The following is a 5,903-nucleotide window of genomic DNA, read 5'->3' as shown; positions in this document are numbered from 1 at the left end:
TGTTTTCATATCCAACCTGGTTGCTCTTCCAGGGCCTTAAAACACCAACTCTCTCATCATTTTTTCGTACAAATCAGTATTTTGCATTGATGATATTTTTCTCCATATATCTTCTGGAATGACTTTCTATCTTATTATATAGTTTTTGTATTTTATCTTCTCAAATAATTTGAATAGTCTTGAGAGAGCAAACTTCATATTTGATTAATGCTTGTTTGCTTATGTCATTCAACATAGTGGCTGAAATCCTGCTGGGTCCCAAAAAAATTGCTGAATGAGTATATTGGATTTCTGTTGCTAAGTAACAAATTACCACAAGTTTGGCAGCTTAAAACAATACCACTCATTGCTTAATAACTTTGTAGATTGGAAATTCAAGCAAGCTCAATGGAGTCTCTGTTTTGGGTTTCACAAGGCTGAAATCAAGGTGTTGACTGGACTGGGATCATATGTGGAGTCTCTGGGGAAGAATGTTTCCATATTCTTTGTCATATGTGTTCCCCGACCACTACACACACATACCCTCTCAAGAAATCTACAATGTGACAAATCCTCCTTGTGCTTTGATTCTCTCCAACTTCCCTTTTTTGTCAAGCAGGGAAAATTCTCTACTTCTAAAGAGTTCACCTGATTGGGTCATGTCCACTGGGCTGATATTATTTTAATTTGAGACCTCAATTACATATGTTAAATCTCTTTGCCATGACTTGACTGAAGAATGAGAGAACAGAAATATTTTAATTATTAGCCTTAGAATTTTGCCTACCTCAGTGAATAAAAAGAACTGTCACCATTATGAGTAATATCCAAAACTTTCAATACTTGACTGTAGAAGATCTTATGCATGGATTGTTAGGAAAATTTTAAGCAGCATGGTTGCAATCTTTTTAATGGAATTTTTATAATATACATCAATTTTCAAAGTCTTTGTTTTATTAGTTTTATTTTATACTGTGAATTCAATTTTTTTTATTCAGCAAGACTTTTTAAAACCTTATATTTGACCCATGAACTATTATTATTTAATTTAAAGGAATATTTTTATCTTCTTGGAAAATACAATTGTAAAAATAACACAATTCTTATTGCCAGTTAAAGGATGTATTTGTTTTCTCTCTATGAGGTGTTAGGAGTTGAAGTTGTTTTCAGTAAAATAATCATAGAAATTTAGAAACTGCAGTTACATGCACGATCTTTGAACAAAGCTGAAGAGGGTGTTTATTATTCTCATTGTATAGGGTAATAAATAATATTTAAATTAATTGCCCAAAGCCTCATCATGGGTTAGTGTCATAGGACTTGGAAACTGGGTCTTATTTTACTTTCAGCTCTCTTTCCACTGAATAACAACTATGAGGTACCAATTCTTATAAATTTATACGACACAAATAATTTTATTTCTTTGTAGGCCATGTCCCCAAAGCATGTGCTTTGGGTTAAATTCTCAATGGAATAGCAGCTATTTTAGTATACCTTCTTCAATTTCCTCCAGTTAAAGTTATCGTAAAGTTATGAAATAAATTCTGGCCATATATTATATCTTAAAATGTGTACTTTTAAAGCTAACAGGGTATATTTCTGATGAAATAAAGTTATATTGTGTTGTCTAATGAGAGAACAAATTATATTTTAATTAGGTTTCAATATCTGTAGAATAAATATGGCTTTTAAAAGAGAATAATGCTTTAAGGCCATTAAATGTATATATTAAGAAATAATAAGGTTACTCAAAATTAGACAGTTTCATATTCTTCAGTATACATGAACCGTCTCTGCAATATTTTAGTGTTTAAAATGATTTATGTTTTGATCATCATTATCACTGTTGACCCCACAGCAGCGAGGGATCTTATAGGAAGAAAAAGATTAATCTAACACTCACTTCTTTCATACCGTCTCCAAAATTTAATGCTAATTATGTTATATCCCATTTAGTGATTTTTCACACAGTAGAGTAAAAGTTTCTACTATATATAAAAGTAATCTCAGAGACGTGGTTCCATAGTGTAGCAGTTAGCACATCTGCTTTACACACAAGGTCCTGGGTTTGCGCCCCGGTGGAGCCATGGTCCATGGTCTACGGCCATGCCACCCCGAACAGGCCCGACGTGTGATCTCGGAAGCTATGCAGGGTTGGGCCTGGTTAGTACTGGGATGGTAGACCACCTAGGAAGACAAAGTGCTGTAGGCATAAATAATAATGAATAAAATTAAAAAAAGTAAAATAAAAGTAATCTCAGTCTTTCAACAGTATCTGAGTTTTATCTCCTTGTCACTTTCTCCCTTTTCCTAGGCAACCATAGTGGTAATTAGGTGCATTCTGGGAATACACATTCCCAGTGACATCACTGAGTATCGGTTTGTTTTGTTTTGTTTTATTTTGTTTTTTATTAAAGTACAGACACTTCTTCAAGATAACTAAATAATTACAATGGGCTTTTTGAAAGATGGCACAGCCTATCTCCTGAGGTTTCACTCTAGTCACTGACACAAGACATCTCTTCTATGCTATACACTGTTACTTCTGCACTCCATGAGCCATGGAGAATTAAAAAAGAGGAAAGCACAAAAACACAGAAGTTCTGGTTTCATAATAGCTATATATATTGATATAATATTTATTATTTGGAAACAAGTTTAAGCATTTGGGGTCTTTATTTATCTGTGTTTTTTTTAAAACAGTGCAAGTCATGAAATAAGTGTTTTAGACCAGAATCATGATCATGATGGACACATTGCATCCTTCCAGTTGATTTTAGATCCTTAAAGAGACATTTAAACTACTTGTTTTATAATTAAATATATAGGATCAGTCAGCAGTTACAGAAATTCTCTCTTAGCTATAGGTGAAGAAATTAACTTGCTCATATTCGTTAGTTCATAGCACATAGCAGAATATTATCGTTTTTTGAAAGTTCCTGCTTTTGTTTTATTATTTATACACGCCATTTCATCCATATACCTCATTCACATTCCTACCCTAGTAACAAACTTTGAATTTTTTCAACATGTGTATTTTTGTTTGTGTAAATGTTTAAACTACATAAGTTTAATTAGAATATGTATGTGTGTGAATGTATACATACACACATATACATAAGTGAATGTAGAATGGTGTGCTGGTAAATATTTAACTGCCTACTAGAAAAAAGAAATAGAAGACTCGATTTACAGTGTTCATTGGTTTCTGCATATAGACACCCCACCATAGCTGAGTTCAGTATTTCAGCATGATGTCACTGGATACAACATTGGTCAATAATGTGCAAAAGCAAGCATTATATAGTATTTTCACCATACAGATACGATAAACATAAATATTTCAAAAGAGAAATAATTGTAAAATGTAATAAAATAACTAGGTAATTATGAGATTTAAATCTGTACTAGCTTTGTTTTATTACTGTTTACTTAACTATTAGTTTATGTAGCTTAATTTTTTATAACAGTTGTATCAACAACTATTTAGTAAAATTCACAATGTTACAGTAAGCTCTGATGGACTTGTATGAGCTGGCTCTCAGCACACCACTGATTCTAGGACTACAAAATTTTCCAGAAAGAGAAATGTAAGCTCATTTAAATCTTTTTTTCTAATGTACATAATAAGATAATTTCTTAGAAGTTTCTGATTTAAAGAAAGTTGAGAAATTTTCTAAGATTTATGAAATTAGTCATTCATATTATTGATCTAGGCATGATATGACAAAATTTTTCACTTTGAATGTCAGTCATGACTTTGTATATATATTTTTATTGTTTTATTTTATTTCTATATATTTTTCCAGTACTAAGTCAGTGATACCTTTATAATCCTAGAGTGCATGGAATTAAAGAAAATGAATAATACATTTGAAATGTAATTGATCTACATGGAGAGAGCAGTAACTCTTTGAAAGATAGAATAAAACTTTAATAAACAGAAAATTAGATTTTTCTTGGCATGTAAAGGCAAGAAGAGTTATGTATGTCAAATATTTCTAAGTTAGAGCGTGGTTTAAATAATTCCTATAAAAATTCTAGATATAGATTTCTATTTTTTTTATGCTGGTGATGCTCTTTAAAACTGACAGATGTCTTGCTTAGAGATTTTCATGACAATGATGGATTGTAAATAAGGTACAACTTTGGGAAAGGAAATTTTATAATATACATTAAAACCTCTAAGATGTTTATGAAATTTAATCCACCAATTCCACCTCTGTGAATTTTTTGATAAAACAAAATTTATTTTAGTTGTGAACACAATTTTCATTTATTAGGACCCACTGAGAAAAATCTGAAGCAAATTTGAAATAATATAGGAAGCTTTTATTATAGAAAGTAATTTTTTTAAATCTCAAATTGTTGTGTACTCATTAACATTTTTTTGGTAATATTATGAAGACATATGAGGCTTTATTTGTTACTAACATGTTACTCTCTCAGACTCGTCTAGAAATATTATTTTTTTTAAATTTCATATCATGTCTATACCTAACTATATACCAAGGAAAACCGATAAGTTATTTATTGTAATCAAGATTGAATTGTCTTATGGGTGATTTTTGTTTTAACTTTTTATAGAATCGCATTTTTCATTGTTTCTATGGTTATACAGAAAAACATAAAAATAAAAAAAAATAATAAGTCTAAAAGCAAATAAGATGCATCATATCACTGAGCAACATTGCAGATGAATATCATAGTTTAAAACCACCTTTTCCACCTTGTTTGAAATAGAGGCTTAAATCTATATGTGATATTAATTGCATTATTTCATGTTGAAAAACGAATAGTGTTTTTTTTTTTCCCCTCTAATTCTTAATGCAATAGAAGCTCTAACATTTGGGGAGAGAAATAAGAGAGGAAAATATAAAGAGAATGGTCTTTTCAAAAATAGGCATTTATACATTTTTTAATAAATATTTGAGTAATGCTATGTCTATTAAATATATTTGATCCATAATGTAATTATTGGAAGAATTAAAAATAATTCACATGGTAAATTGACATTTTGTGAAAAAAGTCAAATACAAAAGAGAAGTAAAATGCTGAAAAATAATAGCAGATAATAACAAATTTGTTAATAAGATATTAACATAGATCTAAATTGTGGAAATGGAAGCTCTAAAAGAAAAAAATACATTTATTATAATCAATAATCAAAGGTTTAAATTAAAAATCTTTATAATTTTTAAACAACTGAGGTCATAAAAATATGGCTCACTATTATTAGTTGAATTTATGAACAAAATGATTTCTCTTACAAATTATTTTTATTCAAAGAAGTAGAAAGCATTCTCTGTGCTTCTAAGAAAAAATATATTTTCAAAGTGAATTAAAATTTGTATAAGTTTAATAATACCAAAAAGTAGTAACATGTTACCTAAAAGCAAACAAACAAGTTATGGAAACAAAATTAGTATGCCTATATATGTTATTATCCAGATGTGAAGATTACAAACTGGCAAATTAATTAAAATGTAGTATCATCTACGGCCATGCCGCCCTGAACAAGCCGCATCCCATCTGATCTCAGAAGCTAAGCAGTGTCGGGCCTGGTTAGTACTTGGATGGGAGACCACCTAGGAAGACCAGGTGCTGTAGGCGTAAAAAATAAAAAAAATAATAAGGCATTGTAAGCTGACAAGGTCCTTGCAATCCGTAAGGTCAATCAAGGGTTGCCTCGCCTAAAAGCAAAAAAAAATGTAGTATTTAGGTATTCTTTTAAATTCTGACACTATGTAGTATTTAGGTATTCTTTTAAATTCTGACACTATCTACCCAGAAACAACAAGTTAAGATCTGAGCCCAAGGCTTGTTACTGGAGTGTTTAGAAAGGAGTCAGGGTGCTCAGGAAAACAAAAAGGAGGCAGAGGGAATGATGTTGCTGAAAGTGCCACCTAGAGGTACCAGCTCTC

General features: G+C 30.7%; 1 pseudogene; it reads left to right on the top strand.

The window, feature by feature from the left end:
- The first annotated feature begins 5,473 nt into the window (after positions 1-5,473).
- On the top strand, positions 5,474-5,592 carry LOC111733281 (annotated as a pseudogene).
- The last annotated feature ends 311 nt before the right edge of the window (positions 5,593-5,903 follow it).

This window comes from Pteropus vampyrus, unplaced genomic scaffold (assembly GCF_000151845.1).
Source record: "Pteropus vampyrus isolate Shadow unplaced genomic scaffold, Pvam_2.0 Scaffold13, whole genome shotgun sequence".
Lineage (NCBI taxonomy): Eukaryota > Metazoa > Chordata > Mammalia > Chiroptera > Pteropodidae > Pteropus > Pteropus vampyrus.
Note: the sequence above shows the minus strand (reverse complement) of the source record. Positions and strands in the feature narration are given on the sequence as shown.